The 23,743-nt window shown below is 43.1% G+C and overlaps 1 long non-coding RNA gene across 1 annotated transcript in view; it reads right to left on the reverse strand.

The window, feature by feature from the left end:
* Positions 1-12,167: 12,167 nt before the first annotated feature.
* Positions 12,168-23,743, reverse strand: part of LOC136619800 (uncharacterized) — a 29,577-nt gene continuing 18,001 nt past the window's right edge. The window contains exons 2-3 of the long non-coding RNA XR_010791041.1: positions 12,299-12,387; positions 12,168-12,229 (exon numbers count right to left, since the gene is read on the reverse strand). This is a non-coding gene — a long non-coding RNA (uncharacterized lncRNA). The remainder of the gene's footprint in view (positions 12,230-12,298; positions 12,388-23,743) is intronic.

Genomic DNA, 23,743 nt, shown 5'->3' on the forward strand with positions numbered 1-23,743 from the left:
TACTTGCGCTTGCACTCAAACTGCGGCGCTAGTGACGTCTGGACGATACGCTGAGAGACATTGCTGGATGGGGCCGAGGACAGCGGAGGTGAGGGTGTGGGTGCAGGCCAGGAGACGGTACTGCCTGTGTCCTCAGAGGGGGGTTGGATCTCAGTGGCAGGTTGGGGCACAGGGGGAGAGGCAGTAGTGCAAACCGGAGGCGGTGAACGGCCTTCGTCCCACCTTGTGGGGTGCTTGGCCATCATATGCCTGCGCATGCTGGTGGTGGTGCCTCCCCAGCTGATCTTGGCGCGACAAAGGTTGCACACCACTGTTCGTCGGTCGTCAGGCGTCTCTGTGAAAAACTGCCACACCGTAGAGCACCTTGACCTCTGCAGGGTGGCATGGCGCGAGGGGGCGCTTTGGGAACCAGTTGGTGGATTATTCGGTCTGGCCCTGCCTCTACCCCTGGCCACCGCAGTGGCTCGGCCTGTGCCCACACCCTGACTTGGGCCTCCGCGTCCTCGCCCGCGTCCACATCCTATAGGCCTACCCCTACCCCTCAGCATGGTGTATTACCAGTGATTTGATTTCCCAGGCAGGAAAGAAATTGGCGCAAGCCTGCTGTTAAACGTAGCTGGCTGCGTATGTTTTTTGTTAACGTTCTGCACCCACCACACACGTACCCAGAACGCTGAGGACTGACAGAGGCAGGGCACATAGAATTTTTCCCTTTTTCTTTTAAAGAAAAGGCCCACTGACTATATTCAATCAGATAAGAAATCTGTTCCACAGAAATGCAGTTATATGAAGTGCAGCAGAGCGGTGATTTTTCCCAGGAAGGCAGGAAATAAATTGGCGCAAGCCTGCTGTTAAACGTAGCTGGCTGCGTATGAATTTTTTACTATCTCCACCCACCACACACGTACACAGAACGCTGAGGACTGACAGAGGCAGGGCACATACAATTTTTCCCTTTTTTTTAAAAGAAAAGGCCCACTGACTATATTCAATCAGATAATATATGTCTTCTGGCCCTGCCTACACAATTCTCTCCCTGTAGTATTACTGCAGGGCGCAATGCTCTGCACAGCCGATTTTGAAAAAAAAAAAAATGCAACACTGCTAACAGCAGCCTGCACAGTACTGCACACGGTTAAATGTGGCCCTAAGAAGGACCGTTGGGGTTCTTGAAGCCTACACTCACTCCTAACACTCTCCCTGCCTAACCACCACTTCTGTCCCTGGACTATTACTGCAGGGCGCAATGCTCTGCAGACAGCCGATTTTGAAAAAAAAAAAATTGTGCAACACTGCTAACAGCACCCTCCACAGTACTGCACACGGATAGATGTGGCACTGAGAAGGACCGTTGGGGTTCTTGAAGCCTACACTCCGTCCTAACACTCTCCCTACAGCAGCACCAGCAGCAGCACTTTCCCTCAGCTAACTCAGTCACAAGGCATCTGAGGCGAGCCGCGGGAGGGGCCGACTTTTATACTCGGGTGACATCTGATCTCCCCAGCCACTCACTGCAGGGGGGTGGTATAGGGCTTGAACGTCACAGGGCCAGAAATTCAATTGGCCAGAAAAGCGCTCTAACGTCTCAGAGAGGAGACTGAAAGTAACCCGAACATCGCGTGGTACTCGTTAAGAGTAACAAGCATCCCGAACACCCTAATATTCGCCCGAGCATCAGACGAGTACGTTCGCTCATCTCTAATTGTAACATATTTTAAATATGATCCTTAATTTATGATTATGATGGCACTGGTTATTAACAGGCTTTTCTAATATGCATATGCATATTTTATAATGTTTGTGTACAATATATTTTTAAATGAGATATAATTGGTTAACAACATTTTATCTATACAGTATTATACTGGTAGATGGTTTTAGGGAAAGGTTTTAAGAATGAATTTATAATAATGATGAAAAGAATTCTATCTCCAGTGTATGACTGAGGGCGGAGCACTTAGATAAATCCTGTTGAGATCACAGGATGGTCAATAAAGTTGATAGAGAAATTGAGACGCACCTTGCGGTCCAAACTAAATCGGGTGATGATTCACGTTAGAAAGAGGGGAATCCCTCCCACATCCATTACGTCATGAATTGGAAGGCGGAAGATGTAACTGTGTAACAATGTATTAAACTTCACAAAGTCACAATAATAGTTCTGAAACACGTAGCGGAATAAAAGATTTTATCAATAGAAGTTTCGTAGTTCATAATGGCGCGGGTAGGTTTTAAATAGTATATAGTGATATTCCTGAACTGGCTTTGCCTGAGAGCAAAAGCCTGTGTTACCCTGGACGCCTCTTCCCCACCAAGGAGAAAGTGGACAGAAAAAGAAACTTCCTAAAGCCGACTTGGACAACAGGTGCCGGAGGGTTCTCCCAGTGAGATGAATTAACCTTTCGAGCACCAGGTGAGTTACATATTCACCTTCCACTTTTATTTATATACATATAATTGCTTGAGGCACATTCTGATGTTATATAATTTCTTTCTGGTGACGGGGCTTTAAATACCCTTCCTCCAGCAAAGCGAGCGCTGTGATTGGATCGTGCGCCAGCCAGTCATAGCCGGCGTTCGATCCTATCACAGTGCTCGCTTTGTTGGAGGCGGGGTATTCAAAGCCCCGTTTACCAGACAGAACTGATACGAGGGGGTGCTGATAAGTCTTTGGCTTTGTGTTCTTTTTTTGTTTCTATGGTAACGAATGTTACATCACATGAAAGCCTTATATGTCTAATATATGTTTTCAAAATTTTTTGTTTGTAGCTTATGGCAACAGTGATCTAGGCAGTCGGGAAAACAAAATGGTGGAGTCTAAGGCGATATTCACAGCAAATGAGAGCAGAGGAGTGATAAAATTCTTGTTTCTGCAAGGAAAGTCCGTAAATGATATTCATGGTGATATGTCACAGACATTTGGGGATCAATGCCGTTCATATTCTACAGTTAAGAACTGGGTTGCCAAATATAAAACGGGCAACTTAAGCACCAATAATGAGGAACGTCCTGGACGACCGAGAGAGGTTGTTGTCCTGGAGATCGTCGATGCTGTGCACAACCTCATACTGGAGAATCAGAGAATTTCAGCTAAAGGAATAGCAGACATCATGGGGATTTCTCGTGAACGTGTTTGTGTCATTATCCATGAACATTTGAACATGAAGAAGCTATCTGCAAAGTGGGTCCCCAAATGTTTGACAAAAGATCAGAAAAGCATGCGAGTGAAAACTTCCCAGTCCATTTGTCAGCGTTTCCAGACTGATAAGAACTTCTTGGATCGACTGGTCACTATGGATGAGACCTGGATTTATTTGTATGACCCTGAAACCAAGGAGCAGTCAATAGAGTAGAGGCACAGTGGTTCTCCTCGCCCAAAGAAGTTCAGGGTGCAAAAATCAGTCACTAAGGTGATGGCTTCTGTGTTCTGAGATAAGGAGGGCGTGCTACTAGTGGACTACCTTCAAAATGGTTCCACCATCAATTCAAGGTATTACATTGAACTTTTGGACCAATTGAAGGCAGCTCTGAAGGCCAAAAGGCGTGGCAAGCTGTCCAAAGGAATCTTGTTCGTGCAAGACAACGCCTCTGCTCACACTGCACAAGCAACCACGGCAAAACTGGTGGAGCTAGGCTTCCAGCTGGTTGACCACCCACCTTATTAACCAGATCTAACTCCCTCCAACTCTCATCTGTTTTCAAACCTGAAGAAACACCTCAAGAGTACCAAAATTCACACCAATTCTGATACCATGGCTGGTACGGATGACTGGTTTGAGGCACAACCGAAATCCTTCTTTTCGCAAGGCTTACAGAACTTGGAATACCGATGTAAGAAGAGTGTTGATATCAGTGGATGGTATGTGGAATAAATGTAAAGTTTCATCTTCCTATCTTGTTTCTTTCTGGGTAAAGCCAAAGACTTATCAGCATGGCCTCTGTGATAAATTCTTGTAGATCAATCATATAATTGCTGTAATGTCTCAAATGATACTGTTAAGCCAACATAGCCACATCATGTGGGATACAAGTATGAATAGAAACCGCATCACGTCCTATCCAAAAAAAACTGAGAAGACCAACTTTAGGCTCAGAATTCCTGTGGACACCTGTGTAGTCATGAATGTACCCAGGAGCTTGCCGTACCAGAGGCTGCAAGAGTCCCAATCCAATTTGGCAAAAATCTGATCGATCACGGTGAACAGCAGTACTTAGATCAGCATATGAAATGCTAGTCTGAGTGATTATGCTCCATTGCTTCTCGGCAGAAAATATCCTTGATATGGCAGCTTATGGAGGCACCATAAGGCAGCACACAGTGCTTACAGCTCTACCTTGTACACAAGTCCTTCAAAATGCTAAATTCTAAAGAAAGCATAAAACTAAATTATGTACCCATCAAAAGTATTAACATTGATTATGTTTTGTGCAAACATTCTGAAAGACCGTCTGCTGGTGAACCAATTATCTTTTGTGGGTTCATTATTATTTTTTTGGCTGAAGCCTTTGTTTGTTTATCCAAGCTCCTTTTAATGTATATTGCCCCCTCCATACATTACTCATATAACATGATGATTATCTTGCTGGGCACAAGCAGGATGTACATTTTTAAGAGCCCTGCATAAAGCATTTAAAGGGGTTGTCCCGCGAAAGCAAGTGGGGGTAAGCACTTCTGTATGGCCATATTAATGCACTTTGTAATATACATTGTGCATTAAATATGAGCCATACAGAAGTTATTCACTTACTTGTCTCCGTCCTCGCGCTGTCTCTGTGTCCCCGTCGCCATGGTGCCGTCTAATTTCTTCTTCACCAGTCCGTTTTAGACGTGCTTGCGCAGTCTCTTCTCTTCCCTCTGTGAACGAGCCTCTCCAGCGTGCCCACGTGATACAGCTCATCTGCGCATGCGCAGACGAGCTGTCACTGCACGGGAGCGCGCAGGGGCGGCTATTCAGTTCCCGGCGTCCCTTTAAACACGGGTGAAGGAGCAGTCTAGCCTTTCACCCCGAATCAGCAGCAGCCAGATGGGACCATCCAGGAGCAGCCAGACGGGACCATCTAGGAGCAGCCAGCCGGGACTATCCAGGAGCAGCCAGCCGGGACAACCGACCAGCAGCCAGCCGGGACAATCGATCAGCAGCCAGGAGCCACACGGGACCAGCAGCCGGGAGCCACACGGGACCAGCAGCCGCCAGCCGGGACGAACACAATCCAAGCCGTGCAGCTGCCTGGGTAAGTGAGGTGTCTGTGATGCTGTGGGCGCTGGGGGGGGGGGTGAGGTGTCTGGGGTGCTGTGGGCGCTGGGGGGGGGGGTGAGGTGTCTGGGGTGCATGAATAAATGCATGGCTGGATATGTGTGCATAAGTGCGTGCGGATGCATGGATGGATGAGGCTGAATGAATGAATGAATGCATGCATGGATGTGTGCAGGCCGCATGAGCGTTGGGATGAGGCCGCAAGTGCGGATGTGTTTGTACGTGATGATGGGTGCATAAGTCTGTGTGGATGCATGGATGGGGCCGCATGGGCGGATGTGTGTAGGCCGCATGGGTGGATGTGTTTGTACGTGATGATGCGTGCATAAGTCTGTGTGGATGCATGGATGGGGCCGCATGGGCGGATGTGTGTAGGCCGCATGGGCGGATGTGTTTGTACGTGATGATGCGTGCATAAGTCTGTGTGGATGCATGGATGGGGCCGCATGGGCGGATGTGTGTAGGCCGCATGGGCGGATGTGTTTGTACGTGATGATGCATGCATAAGTCTGTGTGGATGCATGGATGGGGCCGCATGGGCGGACGTGTGTAGGCCGCATGGGCGGATGTGTTTGTACGTGATGATGCGTGCATAAGTCTGTGTGGATGCATGGATGGGGCCGCATGGGCGTTGGGATGAGGCCGCAAGGGCGGATGTGTTTGTACGTGATGATGCGTGCATAAGTCTGTGTGGATGCATGGATGGGGCCGCATGGGCGGATGTGTGTGTGGTTGTGTGTGTGTGTATAGGGATGGATGCATGCATGTATGTGTATGTGCAGATGGATGGATGTGTCTGTTGGTCTGTATCTGTGGGTGGGTGGGTTGGTTGTTGTAGCTTAGCATCTCTGTTGATCTACACCTTCTTGTCTTTAAAATGCAGAGCGTACACGTCGGAGCGCATCGGTGGCCATTGGAGATTCCAGGGTTTGGACTCGTGATATTCTTCCGAAGTTACTGCAGGAGGGTGAGTATTTGCACCACATTTTCTTTCCCACACACAGCAGATCAGTCACTTTAAAACACAAAATCACAATGCCTAGCTGCGTGGTTCCAACTTGCACTACATACTGGAAGAAGGGAGGCGAAAGTGCTTGTCTTCATGTCTTTCCAACGAAATCGAAAAAACAAGACTTTGGCTACAGCAGGCTCCTCACATCTTTGTTGACGTTGAAGAGTGGCTTACTAAGATTTCCCCAAAAAAAGATTCTTACAGTTATCGTTTGTGCAGCAAACATTTCTTGGAGGATTGCTACATAACAGTCGGCGACCGTAAAAAATTGAAGCCCAATGCTGTGCCAAGTATATTCCCAACAGCGTTGGAAATTGAGACCCGGTTAGCGAAGAAAGGTGAACCTTCAAGAAAACGCAGAAGAATTGGGGAGACGCAGCAGCCAGAAAGTTCAGCCACAGAAACTTCGAGGGAAGAAACTTCGCACAAAGAATCTACCCTGGTTGCACCTAGCGCGGTTCAAGAAATGACAGTCGACGTGTATCTACAAGGTGATGAAACACAGCTAGAAATTCCTATGACAGTAATCAGTGAAGGTTGTACAGTAGATGCAAAGGTAATTGTCAATTTCAAAAGACAGTTTGAGCAAAGAGAAACCGACAACGAAGCAAGCAATGCAGGGAGGGGTAAATGCAAGGCCTGTCAAGCAGCGGCAAATAAATCGCAACACAGGACACAACTCCAGTCAAGAAGCATTGGCATCCAATGCAATGAAGTAGAAGCCAGTCCACACCGGAATCCAATTTCATTTAAAATCCCACAGGGCACTCCGTGCTCTTCTACACCATTAAAAACCAATATGGGTAATACTGCCTTCCAAGAGATACCAGAAGAGAGCCCAATATCCAAAACAGCCAATGAGGCCGATAGAATCAATATGCAACCCTCAAGTTGCAATATTGCTTCTACTTTTGAGGAAAGCCTTTCAAGTGTTTTTTCTGATGATCAAAACGACTCGACATTCAAAGCATCGCAAGCATCGGAGAGTTCCGGTAGTGAGGATTTTGCCATTCCTTCTGATTCCAATAACCCCTTGAGCTACCCCTTACCAGAATTTGTAACCTTAGCTCCAACAGAGATGAACCCATCCGCTGAAGAAAAGTACATAGTTTTCAAAAGCTCCTTGATGGGTTTATTTTCAATGATCCCTTGCCCTTACCGAAATCAATGCTTTCTTAAACTAACTCATGTCAAGATTTTCCCAAAGGGATCAATGGTAATTGTGAAATCTTTCTGTGAAAGAGGCTACACCTGCAACTTGTGGTGAAGCCAACCACTCATCCACAATTGCCCGGCGGGGAACATTTTACTTGCTTCCAGTGTCCTTCTTAGCGGATCTAATTTTGCAAAAGTTAGTAATATGCTACATATTCTGAAACTTCAAGGAATCTCAAAAACCACTTTCTACCGCCACCAACATCACTTATTATTCTCAGTGATAGATAATCATTGGATGCAGCAGAGGGCAAATCTAATAGCAGAAATGAAATCAACACCCTTGTATTTAGCTGGCGATGGGCAATCCGATAGCCTGGGTTTTTCAGCAAAGTACACCGTTTATACTTTTTTGGAGTTGAAGAGCAAAAAAATTGTGGGCTTCACGGTGGAACAACTTGTTCCACCTGCTTCGTCAGTTTCGCTCGAAACCACTGCATTCCGGAAAACACTACTTGAATTGATCGCCGATGAATTAAACATTCAAATAGTCACAACTGATCGGCATGTCTCCATACGTAAGGTAATGCGCCAGGAATTCCCAGAAATTATGCATGAATTTGATGTCTGGCATGTGGCCAAAGCTGTCGGCAAGCAGTTGCTTGTGGCGTCCAAAAGCACACACTGCGCAACCATTTCCCCGTGGATATCGAGCCTCAAAAATCATCTGTGGTGGTGTTCGCATACCAGTCAAAAAAATCCCGAATTACTGGTAGAAAAATGGAAATCGGCAACAAATCACATTATCAACGTTCACGAGTGGGAGAACAATGCCCAATATCACCGCTGCAGTCACGCCCTTCTTCAACCAACCACCGCTTGGTTAGCCCCTAACACTACAGCACATACCAAATTCAAAACCGTGGTTCTGAAAACAAGTTTACTGAAAGACATCCGCCATCTTTCCAATTTTTGTCACACTGGCGATTTGGAGATTTTTCACGCAAGTGTATTGAAATACAGGCCCAAACGAATTCATTTTTTTTATGACGGAATGGTGGCTAGAACGCAACTTGCTGTTCTAGACCACAATTACAACGTAGGTAGGATTCAAAAGCTCAGAAAAACGCAATCAGAAGACGGGATAGAGGACCGGAAGTGTTACCGAGTGGAGTACTCAAAAGCACGGAAGCAGTGGATTTTGAAAGCTCTTTATGAGCCTAAGTCCATTGCATTTGTATTTGACATAATTCGTGAGATTGTGATGTTCGCCAAAGGTGAGATGTCCATCTCCTGGCATTCAAAATCCTCAGAATTCCCTCATAATATTGCACCTGTTGTGAAACCCAGTGAAGAGGAATTGGTTCACAAATTTCAAAGTCGATTTCCAAGGTAATCAAGAAAAAATTTTGGTGGGTATAAAAAAACAAACAAAAAACCAACACACTTTAACGAAAAATTTAGTAATATTTTTGTATCATGTGCAACCATTGTTTCATGTCTGTCTATTGTAAATAAGTGAACTACAATTTTCAACGGTTCGTCTGTCTCTTTTATCTGTGTCTCTTTATTACTTACTTTGTCTTTTGTATAGTTTACATGTGCGTTGCAATCTTATTTCCATGTGTGTATAGTGATATTTATTTAACATTTTGGTCACTTATCCTTATTTATTTCCTATGCCCTCTAGTCCCTTTTGTTAATCGCATTAACATCCCTTTTTACTCTTTGCAATCATCTGCATAAAATGTCTTTTTTGTATAGAATGTATAACTGGTACAATGTGAAATGTTGCCGGTCTTATCCCATAAATCCTATGCATTTTTCCACGGGTGTTTCTAACTAATTTTAAATTTTTTATAAATTTTTTAAATTTTGTAAAAAATTCGGTCCTTTACGGTAGAATTTTTAGTTAGGGAATTTTTAATTTTTTTAGATTGGTCTCGCAAGAGAATGAGGATCCTTGTCGTGGATTGCGGGCTTACGGTAAAATGACCAAATTAATGACACTCGTATTTAAAAGTATAGCCATAATATTTATAAAATGTTTTTGCACAAAAATTCTTAATTTGGTCATTTTATTAACCAATACCTCATTGCAAATTTTTTTTGATGTAAGTTATTGTACTAACATGACTTACAAAGTAGGTGCATGTGTTTGCGAATACATACGCACGCGCACCTTGTCCAAGTGTCCACTTGTCCAAGTGTACAAGCGTACATGTGTACATGGTTACGTCTGTCTGGGAGATATATATATTTATATATATAATCTCTCTCATACACACCCACGCAGACGTATGCATATATGTATGTATTACACACATACACACACACCTGTGGGTATGTTACATACATGCATACATAGACATACACGCGTATACTATATATATGTGTGTACACGCATATATACACACACATATTTTGGTGAAGAAAACTATTTGTTCCATCACACCATCGATGTTGGGAGTGCATTGCAGCTATTACAGTACTTTCTGCTGAGACTTCAGCACTCGACAGCTCCCTGCTATAACGAAGCCTTGCCTCGCTGTGCAGGGGAAAGGTTCAGCACTGGACAGCTCCCTCCTCCCTTATAGAGACCTGCAAAGGAATACACAGGCAGGCAGGCAGAAAAACAGATAGAGGCAGACAGACAGACAGAGAGAGGCAGACAGACAGACAGAGAGAGGCAGACAGACAGAGAGAGGCAGACAGACAGAGAGAGGCAGACAGACAGAGAGAGGCAGACAGACAGAGAGAGGCAGACAGACAGAGAGAGGCAGACAGACAGAGAGAGGCAGACAGATAGAGAGAGGCAGACAGATAGAGAGAGGCAGACAGATAGAGAGAGGCAGATAGATAGACAGAGGCAGATAGATAGAGAGAGGCAGACAGATAGATAGAGAGAGGCAGACAGATAGAGAGAGGCAGACAGATAGAGAGAGGCAGATAGATAGAGAGAGGCAGATAGATAGAGAGAGGCAGACAGATAGATAGAGAGAGGCAGACAGATACACAGGCATACAGATATATATGTGTGTCAAAATACATACACACACAACCCACAGTTTGTGTGTGTATATATTATACACACTAACATACGCATATGTAGTCATGTATATACATAATGATAAAACGATTAGTGATTATAGTCGAGACGTTCCAAATAAAAAAACCACACACTATATTTCACAAAAAAATGTATTAACATTTTAAAATCTGTAAAGCCTGAATACAAAATTGCACAAATTAAAACATCCTACAAGTTCAACTGGAAATCCAAATTGCTTTCAGTTGGGTCCATGTAGAACTGGAAACCAGTGTAATTTCCTTGCGGATCAGGGTAAGCTGTCCGTATTGATTTAATCACACACGCTGGTATGGGGATTCTATTGTTTTTCCCCAAGAATCCATGTATCCACGCTGTATAAGAGCGATATGCGCCCACACGCATAACCCTAAGAAAAAACGAAAGGAAATATATTAATATTTCTAAACTTATTAAAAAAATTTTAATAGTCTACATGAAAACAAAAAAAAAAGACGCATTGATATCTTATGTTTTTCCATGTTGCCTTTTTCACTAACCTTTTTTCCTTTTCAAATAAACTTTTTCCTTTGTTAAAAATTATACTTGCATTGTCTTGTGTGTTGTACAATAAAATTGTAATAAATACCTATTGTTTGTGGTGTCGTACTGTCTCCGGGTGACCAGTGCAGATAGTCTTATCGCGTGTTCTATGTTTTCGCGCACAAGCGCATACTGAGCAAATAACGGATGTTGTGTAACACATACGCAAGCTTCTGGTAACATCTGTAGGACTACTTCGTGTTCTCGACAACAGACACACTCCGCCACTGTGGGCATGCAAATGCACTGCCCACAGTGACACCACTCTTTGTTGGCAAGCCTGCCATGGGGATCTTCAGTGGATCCTGAAGCACCCGCTTCTGGTGCACCCTGCGGATCGTTTTGAAAACACTGGAGACTGCTTATGTCCGCCTGAGCATATAGCGAGTCTGCCAGTTGTTGTTGAACCTAAGAAGGGATTAATATGAAGAATACTGTATTTAATGTTTTAGGAAAAAAGGAAGGGGTACATTTTTAATTGTATGGTGTTGCTGAAAGCGGCATGATCATCCTTATTAGGCAGGGCACAGATTCCTGTATGTATATGTGCATACATACACAGACGTACGTACGAGTTTGTATGTATATACACAGATGTACGTACGTGTTTGTATGTATATACTGACTTACGGGTGTGTATGCATTAACACGTACACGCGTGCGTACCAGTGTATGCCTAAACACGTACACGCGTGTGTCTGTGTGTATATATATATATATATATTAAATATAATGTGTGTGTACACACGTAATTAAGTGTGACTGTATATACACATACACTCGTTCCTACGTGTGACTGTATATACACATACACTCGTTCCTACGTGTGTATGTATATACAGATACACACGTACGTTCGTGTGTATATACATACACACGCGCATGTGTGTATATACACACACACATGTGTGTATGTATATACACAGGTGTGTGTATGTATATACACACACACACACACGTGTGTGTATGTATATACACACACACACACGTGTGTGTATGTATATACACACATGAAATAATGTATTGAAATAATAAATTGTACAGGACTGATGCATAGTTGCGGTTTCAAACAATAAACAAAAAAAATTTTATACATATTTCAACACATACCGCCGAATAATGCCGAGTTTCGGGGAAATCCTCATCATTTTCCTCGCTATCAGATTAAAAGTCCTGCTAAAAAAAATGTATTCTGTTTATTACCATTGGTTTGCTGCAACCTTTCTATTTTCAGCAAAAACTTACCTCTCCAAAAGAATTGGATGAATAATCAAGCTCCTCAAATTCAAGATCTTCCTGGTACATGTTTGTTCTTGAATTGGACTACAAAAAAACTTTAAAAAAAACAAAAAAACACCAAGTTAGTGGCACTTCAATAACAGTTATGGAAGCAGCAGCATTTTCTAATAACAATCTTTTAAAGGTCCATGGCAGGCATAATTTAGGCAAAGTTTAGATTGATTACTGGGCGATTGTGGACAGATTGTTGATAGCTAGCATTATCCGCAGTCTGTAGGCAGATAGCATGCATATTGTATGTAGAATGCAGGTTAATAGTGTCGATTGAAGGCAGTGTTTGTGTGTAGATTGCATGCAGATGCTATGTCTATTCCATGCAAATTTTCCGAAGATTGCATGATAATTGTATGAATGAATTGTGCGGAATGTATGCTGATTCAAAGCGGTTTGCAGTCACATGCACATTGCAGCACATGGCAGGCACATGGAAGCACACGGCAGGCACAAAAAAAAAAAAAAGGCAGGCACATGGAAGCATACGGCAGGCACAAAAAAAAGCAGCAAACGGAAGCACACGGCAGGCACATGGAAGCACACGGCAGGCAAATGGAAGCACACGGCAGGCCCCCCCAAAAAAAGAAGCACACGGCAGGCACCAAAAAAAAACAAAAAAAACATGGAAGCACACGGCAGGCACATGGAAGCACACGGCAGGCACAAAAAAGAAAAAAAAAAAAAGGACATGGCAGGCACACGGAAGCACACGGCAGGCACAGAAAAAAAAGCAGCACATGGCAGGCACACAGAAGCACACGGCAGGCACATGTTAGAACCCGGCAGGCACATGGAAGCACACAGCAGGCACAAAAAAAAAAAAGGGAAGCACACGGCAGGCAAAAAACAAAATAAAACAAAAAACACATGGAAGGCACACGGCAGGTATATGGAAGCACACGGCAGGCACAAAAAAACGAGAACACGCCAGGCACATGGAAGCACACGGCAGGCACCAAAAAAAAAAAAAAAAATACCCCTGGCAGGCACACGGCAGGCACATAAAAGCACACGGCAAGCACAAAAAAATAAAATAAAATACACTGCAGGCACATGAAAGCACACGGCAGGCACAAAAATAAAGAAAAAAAAAAAAAGCCGGCACAAAAAAAAAGAAAAAAAAAAATACACGGCAGGCACATGAAAGCACACGGTAGGCACAAAAAATAAAAAATAAGCACATGGCAGGCGAATGGAAGCAGGCGGCATGCACAATAAACACTGCAGTCGCGATAGCAGCACACAGCAGGAAAAAAAAAACGCAGCACATGGCAGGCACTGTAAAAATGTAAGACACATTACTATACAGGGCATGCACAATACATTTTTCATGCACAGACTCACTGCATAAGGCAATGATCCTGTGCTAATAAAAGCATGAAAGAGTACCGCGGAAAGGTGCACTTACCTGCGCTTCTGTGTGGTCAAGAGATGGGAGAAACAGCTGTTTGCTGTTTTCTCCGGTAGACTCCACCTCCCGCTGTGACGCTTTCTGCCGACCAGCCAATGTGGCGGCTGGAGCGGCGTTTCATTCATTTGCAAGTGCACGCCTCCACCGATGACGTCAGTCACCTGCTCACGTGACCGGCGTCTCGGGAGCGCGCATGAAGGCCTCCAGGAAGAGCGAGCATTGCACCGTGGAACGCACCCAGGGACAACGCAGGCGCCATCTTACATGGAGAAGTTTAAAAGTTATTATTTCTGCTAAACTGTAAGTAGGATGCGGTTTATAACCGCTCAAAAGGGCTGCTTTATGACGGGGGGTGACAGGGGGAATGGGCTAATAATATAAAATTTTGCGGTTTTGCCTCGGACAACCCCTTTAAAACAAATTAAATTTCAGAAAAGCTTTGGGAGCTCAAGATGAATGTTTATGCGAAATCCAAGAAGCTGTTGTACAAACAGGTAAACTAAACATAATAATTCAAACTAATTGACTTTGAAGTTAATTTTTGTTTATTTAGCATCTATGAAAATATACCTACTTATCTTAACTCTAAGCTGCTCCATTACTTTACTGGGAATATAAAGTTTTGTGCTTAGCTTAAAGCCATATATAAAAGTTCTTCTAAATGTATATAGTATGATCATTTTCCTTAGGACTCTAAAATGTGGCAAAAAATGCCATTCTCACACCGTTATCCTACCAGCTGCAGGGTGTATTTTTTAGTGCTGTGCCACAGCTGCTGCAGAACATCAAAATATACACTATCAAAATAATTTTCAGACATGAATGTCTCTTTACTTCTAAGGCCGGAATCACACAGGCGAGAAACTTGCGCCAGTTTTCTGCGATGCAAGAGCCCGGAAAATGACACAACTATGAAATGTATTTTTTTCAATGTGTTTATTCCCATGTGCGACTTTTCTCTTTATGTGATCCTGCGAGAATTTAAAACCGCAGCATGTCCTGTCTTGTTTCAGAATGGTATGTCTTCTTGCCCATGTGTTCCTAAGGACCCTCTGTATTCTCGCATTGCCTTGTGTTGTCTTGCAATGTTTCTGTGATGCATTTTCATGCGTATTGCTATGGGAATATATGCAAATTTAAGCGGACGTGCTCATCAGCTTCTTAGCAGTGTGGAGGCCTGTTTGGAGCAGCGTGGAGGCAGGAGTTGTTGGCAACTTTCAAAAACACGACATACGTTTATATAGACGAGGAGCACTTGATCTATCTGGTGCAGGGGCACCCCATCCTGTGGTACATCAGGAGAGTGGAGTACCATATCAGGAGCCGGAGGGACTTGGTGTAGGAGGAAGTTGCAGAGCTTCTTTTAGGGAAGCAGTGGGAGTCCCCACACTCCCTCCACAATACTGATGCCAGCCATAAGCCCCGTTCCCTGCAAATGATGCAACAGAATACCCGCCTGTATCACATCTTGTATCCAAGCTAAAGGCAGCCCAATAGGTTACTAGAGCCTCCATGCCCCCCTGTATCACAATTTGCATCCAAGCTAGAGGCAGCCCAACAGAGTACTAGAGCCTCAATGCCCCCGTATCACATCTTGTATTCAAGCTAGAGGTGGTACAACAGGGTACTAGAGCCTCCATGCCCACCCATATCCCATCTTGCATCCAGGCTAGAGGCGGTACAACAGGGTACTAGAGCCTCCATGCCTGCCCATATCACATCTTTTATCTAAGCAGGAGATGGTACAACGGGGTACTAGTGCCTCCATAGCCACCCATATCATATCTTGCATCCAAGCTAGAGGTGGTACAACAGGGTACTAGAGCCTTCATGCATGCTGTACCACATCTTGCATCCAAGCTAGAGGCCGTACAACAGGATACTAGAGCCTCTATGCCCACCGTTATCACATCTTGTATGCAAGCTAGAGGCAGTACAACAGGGTATTAGAGCCTCCATGCTGCCCTTATCACATCTTGTATGTAAGCTAGAGGTGGTACAGCAGACTACTAGAGCCTCCATGAGAAGGAAATATATATATCCTTGTAGGTAGATAAGAGAAAACAATGGAATATATACATTTATATAGATATAGTTATGTGCCTTTCTTTTTATATGTATACTAACTTTATTCTCATATGTACTAACTCTATGAAAAACTTAATACTTCGCCTTACATCAGATATGCCAAGATGCTTTGCAAGGCAAACAGAGAAAGAATGTCCAAAGAAACTGGATGAAGGTTAAAGTGAAGGAGAGAAGAGATATGGAGAATGCATGCTTAGCTGCTTTTTTAGAATTGAGTGGGTGATTCTTTGCACTGGAGTTAATTGAATATGTGATTTTCTGTACATAAGCCAGAGGCGCCATATCAAGATAACGACTGTTCAACTATGCATCTGAACTTTCACTATCTCAGGCCGGAAATCCGGACTTTCCATATATGGTTATACGGTGGAGTTGAGCCAATGAGCTCATCACCCATTTCTAGTTATGAGACCAAAGGGTATAAGATCCCATGTAATCTGTAATAAAGCGCGCGGCGCAGTCATGTCCCCGTGTGAGGAACTATACCAGACTTCCGTGTGTGGTGTTTTCTTCCTTACCGCCGGCAGCGGGGCAAGTGGGGTGGGCCTGATTGGTGCTGTACTTAGAATTTCTCTGACAAATGGTGCCGAAACCCGGGACGACAAAACCGGAGCCGTGCAGCCCTGTCCACCCGGATCCACGCCACGGGGAAGCCGTCCTGCTGCAACCGAGCCTGATCAACTCACAGAACTCCAGGTAAGACCAGCATATATTTATGTTGTGTTTTACACTGCGAGTCTTGCAGCAGGAGGGACTATCTGTGTTTTGTGACCGGACGGGTTGGGTTAAGAGTTCTACACGGTAACTCGTGTGGGCTTCGGGTTTGCCGTCATGGACCACTGACCGTGATATGCGCAGCAATCGCTCACCCAGAAACTAGTCTGTAGTCTATTTGTACTTTGAAGTCCATAGTGTTTTAACAATAGTGGAGATTGTTGTATCTGCAGAATTTTTTTCCCTCATACTTTTCATTTTGTCTCATAGTAGAAGGGACCCTCGGTTTTAGTTTAGTTAGTTAATGGTTTAGCAGAGGAGGAGATGCACTCTATGAGATAGGTCTCATAGAAGAAGGGACCCTCGATTTTAGTTTAGTTAGTTAATGGTTTAGCTGAGGAGGAGATGCACTCTATGAGATAGGTCTCATAGAAAAAGGGACTCTCGGTTGTTTTGCCTTATATATGGGGCTAACGATTTGATTTCAGAGAGATGCATTCTGTGAGGCTGGTTCCATAGGAGAAAGGACCCTCGGTTGTTTTGCCGGTATATAAGGGGCTGACAATTTGGAATTAAGAGGGATGCACTCTATGGAGCGTGTTATTATTATTGTTGTTGTTCTAATATGCGTAAGATCTTATTAAAGAAGACAGAGCCCTTTATGGGCCGCCGCCGTGCGGATCAATTGGTGGAGGAGAGACAGGAGTTCCAATGTGTAAAATGTAAGAAAACTTATGAAAATGTGTAACAAGGACCCGCACGGTAGATTACAGCATGGTGTCTGGGAGGAGGTCTTTAGGACCAAGAAGCGTGCCTTGAAAGACCAAGGTTTGCTAGAAAGTGCTGGAGTGAGGAGGAGAGAGAGACAGTCAGAGAAAGTTAAGTATGTACACATTATTTGTTTAGTAAAGTATCCGTAAGTGAAATGTTGGAAAGTACAGTAAGTGATCAAGAGGGTGTCGGGAGAGTGTCTATTGAAGGTTACATTGGCAGTTAGGTAGGGAGAGAAATATGGGGAACAAGCAAAGTCGAGAAGAAGGTTACAATGCATGTGATTTGTTGGCAAAGAGAGAGGAAAAGGTGTATAATATGTATAATCCATACTAGATGGATATATATATGTGTATATACTGTATGTGCAAATGGTTAACTGAACTTGCTTTTAGATGAGAAAGATTGTTTACATGAAGCTGCAGAGCTTGTGTTTAGTTTTCAAGGTCAAGCGATAACAAAGTAGAGAGAATGAAATAATGACCCTGGAAAATATCTTTGCTTGCTTAAATGGAATGAAAGCTTATAATGAATTTAATTAATTATACTGTCTTACAAGGCAGGAAATATAGCAATTTCTAAGGTATATTCTTACTTATACAGGGGTTGAAAATGCAAAACAACTCAGTCAGTGAATGCATATTCGGAGAGATAACAGTTGGTTTTACAAAAGGTGGGGGCTTTCAGATTTCACTCCAAACTCAGGGTCACAGAAACTAAAATACTTTAGCGTTTAATATAGCATATAATAGCTTCAGTAAATAAGAAAGAGAGAATGTCTCAGTCACTCAGCAAACTTTTTTCACATAATTTGTCAAAGATAGCGCTCATTCACAATCTCATCTCAATAGAATCATGTACTTTATAACATTATAGCACTCACCTCAATGTTTTTCAACTGATGTATGTTTGTTTGTCAAACTTTTTTTTGTCTGTGCGTCTGTGTGTACTGGGACACCTTCAATAGGGGGTGACGGAGCAGACTTGAGCGCATGGATGGATGAAAGTTAATGCCCAGTGCTCAGGCTGTGATGAATGTGGGATGTGTGATGCAGATATTGACTAGGGATGGAGGTCCCCCCCATGCATGGGACTTTACTTGGTTGTGATGTGGATGCTTGGACGGTTAAGCTGAAATGAAGGTGTGAAAAAAAAAGACGCAAGCGACCAATATCGAAGGGGTGGAGCTAGATGATGTAAAGGACGTAATGTTTCATCCCTCTTGTCCACAAGGGAGGGGGTGAGGATCTTGAGCAGCTAGTAAAAGTTTTTTTGTTTTTTTTTCTCTCTCTCAAATTTGATAAGACATTGCAGGCAGGATCAGATTAATAATGAATTTGCTTAAAGGATATCACATTTCCAATATTAATAGATGTTTGTAGATTATTCTGCCCCGATGTAACTCATGTCTCTGTTATTGGTGCTAACATCTTACAGGCCTTATCTGCATCCATCAAATCTTTTTACAATGTGATACTACCTTGAACTCGGCTACTCTTCTTACAATTGAGTATCCTGGTTCAAAGGGGGGGGGGGAGGAGAAGGCATAGGTGATCTAGGTATTGCAAATCAGCCATTTTTAAATTTTTTGCAACAAGATTCTGATCTTTTTGAAATAGAATATCAGCCTGATTGTCTAGCATTGATGCAACAAGAAAATTTAAGTTTTAAAAAGTTACTGAAAGCCCTTGTTAACAATGCATATTTTGAGTTGTTTTTTATAGATGGTACCAGGGTGATTGACGACTCCACACTGGATATGTAGTGGTCACACAACAAGATGTCCTAAAAGCAGAATGCTCCGCATGTCGCAGTACAAGAAGCGGAACTAAAAAGGCCATCACTGAGGCGAGTAGAGTGGCCACAGGTAAGACGGCAACCTTTTACACTGACTACTAGAGCCTCCTTTCAAGGGGTCAGTTTTTCACAATAAATTATCCTTTTGCACTGATATTGTAATCACTTACTTGTATCAAATATCAGAGAGAAAGTTTCATTCCATTCCAACAACTTCTCTTATGGGAGAGATTGTTTTTTGACAATGAGTGTACATGGCGGATTCTAAATCTGTATGTGGGTTTTGAGAGCAGAATTCAACCTTTAAGACCTAAGGCAAACTGCACCAAAATCCATGGCAAAATTCTTACCATTTTGTTTTTTCATTAAACTAAGCTTTTTATGAAGGGGTAGAAGAAGAACATCTTTTGGGTCCACAAGAGGCTCAGCAACGACATTTTTCTCGGCAGAGTCAAGATTTATTGCAGGCCAGTCCGCTTGAATGTAATTTGATTTCCTATCCCTACTCCAAGTGCTGCAGACCTCTTTTCAAATATTTTCCTATCCCTACTGTCCCACATACATAAAAAGCAACAGTATTTAGTGTACCCCAGTTGCATTCCTAAGAGTACAACCATGACTTTTAGATTTTCCTCTTGTGTTCAGCATATTTGATTGAGTCGAGGAGGGCTGTCATGTTTGCATAAAAGTCTCCTTCACGTGAACTGCATGACCAACAGGAAAAGAAGGAAGACGGTTGCTGTTGTGAAGTAATACAGCTTTCAAACTAAGCTTGGAGGAGTCTATGAATAGCCTCCATTTAGTTGGATCATGGTTCAGATTCAAACATTTTATCCAGCCATTAACGTCGCAGCAAGCAACCAGATTGGTTTTATTCCGAAAAAAAGAAGCAGATCCCCCTGACGTTGGAGAAGACTCCATTGCTGTAGTCTTGACCCTAGAAGTTACGCCTTCTCCTTTGACAAGTCAAGCTTTCGAATGAGATCACTCAATTCCGCGTGACTCAGTCTGTGCCATGTATCATCTTTTACCTCAAAGTCAGGGTCATGGGATGTGGAAGGCTTGTTGAGTTCTTCTTTTTCCACACTTTCTTCAGTTTCTACTTTAACCCCTTGAGTGGCAGGTTTCCTACCACCCTGTCGTGCCCACCAGGGCAGGTTTTTTAAAATGGTCTAATCATTGAATTTCAACTAGTTTTGCAGTTGCGTCTCAAGAGCCATAACTTTTTCATTTTTCCATTGACATGGCCATATGAGGGCTTGTTTTTTGCGGGACAAGTTGTGATTTTTTAAACAGGGGGGAGGAAAAAAAGAAATGGGGAAAAAAGAAAAAAAGGGGCCATGTCATTAAGGGGTTAAATAATGTATTAACTTCCTTCTCTGGGTCATTACGACGCACAAGGATACCACATGCGTGATTGTATTTTTGATTTTTTACAAAGTAAAGGGAGACAAGTGTTTTTTTTATTTTTTTAATAATTTTTTTATTTTTTTTTTTATTTTTATTTTTTTTTGTCCCTTTAGGGGACTTCCACAGGGACCCATCAGGACCCCTGATCACATTCCAGGGGTCCGATGGTGACAGCCCTTTACATGCTGCAGTGACAGCCCTTTACATGCTGCAGTCACATAGACTGCAGCATGTAAAGGGTTAACACAGCAGAGATCGGAGGTTTTCTCTGATCTCTGCTGTAAGAGCTAGTACCTAGCTGTCCTCTGACAGCTAACAAGCAGCTCTCCCTGCCACAGAGACCATCGGCTTGCTTCTGACAAGCCGATGGTCTCTATGGCAACCTGTAAACAAAGCAGGAGGTTGCCGACATGTCGGCAATATCTTCTGCTGGTTTTTCAAAGCCCTTGCTTTGTTCTCTGTGGGACTGTGCAGGCAGAGCACACTGTCACAGCTTGTAGCATTGTGCTCTGCAGCTCCCATAGTGATACATAGCCCGGAAATCTTCCGGGCTATGTTGCTATGAGCAGTGGAGCTCGTCACGGAACTTTTCCGGGCGTGCCGCTCAAGGGGTTAAACTCATAATGTTGGGGTGGAATAGGAACTGGTCAACTATCTGAATGTGGAATAGCAGATGGAAGATTTGGGTATTGAACTGTTCCTGTTTTCTTCATTGACAATCCTTCCTTTATAGGCTGAGTCAAGCAGAAATAGCAGTCATCTGTATGGTTTGTAGGCTACTGCCAAACCATAGGCACGGCAAAAGCCATAGATAATTTTTTATTTTTCAGCCAATCTCGTAGTTTAACTGAGCAAGAGTTGAAACATATATGTGGAGCCCATGACTTATCCTGGTCCCCTACATTCATACCAAAATAATGCTGATAGGCAGTCTTTATAAGATTGCGTTTCTGAGACGAAAATGTTATTTCACCACAAATGTAACAAAAATTCTTCACTAAATTTACACATTTTTGTGGCATTTTGATATAGAAAATGTTACACTTCAAAGGCACTCCAAAACCAGAAATTCTGAGAAAAGGTAAAGCAAAAACAATATGAAACTCAGTCATAGCAACACTTATTATGTTTATAACCTACAAACATATGGAGAACGTTGTGTTATGTCAGATGAGAGGTGTGAGAACTACCCCCACCCCAAAAAAACCTCCAACAAAATAAGAATGTAAACTCTAAGAAATGATATGTCACTGTATCTCCAAAGCAAGAGCTAATCGGTCATTTTTATGTTGATTTTTGAATTCAGCAGATGAAAATACATAAGAATACGCTAATTTTGAGCCCGAAACAAAATCATCATTGGGCAGTGTAATCAATGTTAAATTTGTACGGCTTCTAAATGGTTAAAAAAACGAAAGCTTTTCAAATCTGCATCCAAAATAAGGTAAACGGATGGAAATATATATCCTAGCAAAAATGTGTACAGTATGTTTGTACATATTTATTATATTACAATTGAAAATGTGAAAAAATGAGAATTGAAAAAAAAATTGCCCAATTTTGGCGCTTTTAATAAATATACACAAATATTATTGGACTTCTGACCTAGTTGGGATAATTTGCACTCACAATGCCTAGGCCTGTGTTCCTTCCAGATTCCGTGGGGTCTGCTCTGACTCGTACTTTCGCTGCTGCAGGGAGGAAAAAGTCTCTCTGACGGCTGGGTCCACCATCTTTGTATCACTATCTCCCTGGCTTGTGATTGGCTCAGACTGGCTGGTCTGAGACTCAGCTTTCCCTCTTGTGTCCGATCTCTCCTACCACATCTTCTCTTCTCTGTCTCTCTCCCTACATTAAACTCTGCCCCCCAATCAATCCTAACCCAGACAGAAACCGCTCACAACACACAGAGCAGGTTAGGGTGACAGGGGTGCAAGAACATACAAGTTGGTTGGGACAACAATGACACAGACATACACACATACACATTCCACATGAGATAGCCAAACAAGAGCTGTGGGGGCCCCAACCTCAGGCAACTACAGTTGTTTGTCTATAATTGTCCTGTATATAACAACCAGTCCACATTTTTTACTAATTAATGTAGAAAAAGAGTTAATTACAAAGGGTTCACTTACTTTTTCTTGTAGCTATATGATATTAAAATCCCTTTTAATTCAGAATTGATCAGGAACTGTCAATCAACACCAGTGCACTGAAACTGCAAATATTAACCCCTTCAGCATTTGTATTTGTTGATGCACCATGCAGCTACAATGTATATATACATCCTCTACTTTAGCGGCACATCTTATCGTGTAGCTTTCTGCCAGTAGGTTAGCTCTTGCTAATAAACAGTGAGGAATGTAGTGGTCAAAATGAGTCAAATTACCAGCTAGCGACAGGCGAAACCAGAAAATTGAAATGGGGATCTTTGTTCTCAGGTCTTCTATTGATGATAGGCATGGGTGGACTGGCCAGTGAACTCACCAGGAAAATTCCCAGTGGGTCGATTGGGTCCTGGGGCCGGTGCTGGGGGTGACAATTTTTTTTTAATTTGACTGCAGAAGTGACATAAAATAAAAAAAACACATTTACTCACCTGGGTCTGTCTTCTCGGCTCATGGGCTCTGAAGTTCACTCAGCATTGGTTTTGCACTGATTTTCACATTACACGGTCACGTGGTTGCTACAATCAGTCTCCAGCCTCACCAATGCTAGGGACTGGCACTAGACGTAGCGATTACGTGACCATGAAACCCAGGTGAGTGTATGTGGTTTTTAATTTTAATGCATACAATAGGGGGCAAAGGGGATATTATTATTATGATCAGGAGGAGTATTCTTATTACCAAAAGAAGGACAAGTGAGGCATTATTTTTATTACCAGAAGGTGGCCATGAGGGGCATTATTATTACTGAACGGGGACAGTAGGGGCATTGTTACTTAAAGGGGTTGTCCCGAGGCAGCAAGTGGGTCTATACACTTCTGTATGGCCATAATAATGCACTTTGTAATATACATTGTGCATTAATTATGAGCCATACAGAAGTTATAAAAAGTTTTTTACTTACCTGCTCCGTTGCTAGCGTCCTCGTCTCCATGGTGCCGACTAATTTTTGGCCTCCGATGGCCAAATTAGCCGCGCTTGCGCAGTCCGGGTCTTCAGCAGTCTTCTATGGAGCCGCTCGTGCCAGAGAGCGAC

Source organism: Eleutherodactylus coqui, chromosome 3, assembly GCF_035609145.1.
Source record: "Eleutherodactylus coqui strain aEleCoq1 chromosome 3, aEleCoq1.hap1, whole genome shotgun sequence".
Classification (NCBI taxonomy): domain Eukaryota; kingdom Metazoa; phylum Chordata; class Amphibia; order Anura; family Eleutherodactylidae; genus Eleutherodactylus; species Eleutherodactylus coqui.